Below are 2,140 nucleotides of genomic sequence, written 5' to 3' on the forward strand. Positions count from 1 at the left end.
ATCTACATTTCTGGAGAGTAGATTCACTACCAAAAAACAGGTGTGTCTTCAAGGTCTACTTCTTCGACTTACTGCCATGTACTAATCTGTTCCCAGGATTGGTCTCTCCGAGTCGAAGGAGCGTTTCCAGCTGCAGAAGGCCGCCCGCGACCTTCTGCAGAACCCGCTGAAGATGAGACAGTTTTTCGACATGAGTATGTCCCTGTTGGAGTCGACCAGAGTTCAACGGCCGAGCAAGTTCCAGGGCCGCATACTGGCCCTGCTCTGCGAGATACGGCGGCTCCCCGTCGTGTACAGCGAGCAGGTCATCGCGCTCATGGGGCTGCACCCCTGGAGGGTGCCGGCGGCGAGCGACCTCGAAATCTGGTGTGTCAACCTACAGAACGGGATCCTCGTGAAGTATGCAAGGACTCCTAATAAGTTCAAAGCGTTCCTGCAGGAGGCCATGGCCACCCAGGCGCTCGACAAGGAGCAGGGCATCGAGCGCCTCGTTGGCGTCTGCCCGCAGTGCCTGTGCCTCGTGGTCAACACCACCGCCTAGACGACTCCATGCGGTGTGCAGGTTGTTCTCGAGGAGCAGAGTGACGAAGCGCTAAGCATGAATTGCTCTCGAGGAGCAGAGGGACGAAGCGCCAAGCACGCATGCTCTCGAGGAACAGAGGGACGAAGCGCCAAGCACGCATGCTCTCGAGGAGCAGAGGGACGAAGCGCTAAGCATGCATGCTCTCGAGGAGCAGAGGGACGAAGCGCCAAGCACGCATGCTCTCGAGGAGCAGAGGGACGAAGCGCCAAGCACGCATGCTCTCGAGGAGCAGAGGGACGAAGCGCCAAGCACGCATGCTCTCGAGGAGCAGAGGGACGAAGCGCCAAGCACGCATGCTCTCGAGGAGCAGAGGGACGAAGCGCCAAGCACGCATGTTCTCGAGGAGCAGAGGGACGAAGCGCCAAGCACGCATGCTCTCGAGGAGCAGAGGGACGAAGCGCCAAGCACGCATGCTCTCGAGGAGCAGAGGGTCGAAGCGCCAAGCACGCATGCTCTCGAGGAGCAGAGGGACGAAGCGCCACGCAAGCGTGCACGCTACGACCAGGACGACACTATGTCGAGGACAACAAGCACGCGTGCGCGACCCGCCCCGTCCAGGACCGAGGTGTTCCAGGACTGCTTCCACAGGGTGTTCTCCTTGGTGTTCCGCGACGCCGACGTGCCACGGCCGCCGTGCGTGGAGGAGGTCCAGTTCCTGGCTCAGTTCTGCCTCGACTTGGGCCTTCCTGTCGCGTCCCCGCAGCAGCTCAGCTCCTGGATGGGCTGGATACCCAAGCAGCTTTCTCAGAGCAGGAATTCCAATACGTTCCTGGGAGGGCACTCAATGCTTGTCATGAAGTATTCGTCGACGCTCAACGGGTTCCGAACATCCCTTCTTGAAGCCACGCTGATGAGGTTGTTCGGCGCGCAGAACGGCTTCCAGAACCTGGTGGGCATCTGCCCCCATGAGCTGTGTCTCGTGACCGAGTACGCCGGCCACACACTGAGCCACTACATCCCTCAAGGCCGCCTCTCCATCGAGCACAAGTACCTCGTCCTGAAGCAGATCTGCTCCGTACTGAGGACGCTGCACGGCCACGGCTTCGCCCACAACGACCTCCACCCGGGGAACGTGTGCGTCAAGATTTCCGCGTCGGGACCCGAGGTGTTCTTCATCGACTTCGGCCTGAGCCTTCCGGCAGGCATTCAGCCACGCCTCGAAATCGAATGGCACGAAGGTGTCCACTACGCGCCCGAGATCTGCAGGAGCGAGAACCCGGGCGTGTGCGGCAGGGAGTCCGACATCTACAGCCTCGGCCACCTCGTGCGCGCGGCGTTCGGCGGAGAACAGATGCCGCAGCTGATCAGGCGGTGGGTGGTGAGGAGCCAGGACGTGAAGCCGAGCGAACGCGCGAGCATTGCCGAGCTGGAGGAGGCCATGGACATGCAGTGGTGCACCGAAATACGCAGCTGCTACTGATGAAGGGCTGCCAGCCATGTGGGAAGGGACTGGAAGGGGAGAACTAGCAGGAAGGTGAAAAAAGTAAATAATAAAAAAATCTTGTAGTGATTCTGGTAATGTTAGTATGGTTTATGCTGTAAAAATAAGACCGGCGG

Source organism: Penaeus monodon, chromosome 34 (assembly GCF_015228065.2).
Source record: "Penaeus monodon isolate SGIC_2016 chromosome 34, NSTDA_Pmon_1, whole genome shotgun sequence".
In the NCBI taxonomy this organism is placed as follows: domain Eukaryota; kingdom Metazoa; phylum Arthropoda; class Malacostraca; order Decapoda; family Penaeidae; genus Penaeus; species Penaeus monodon.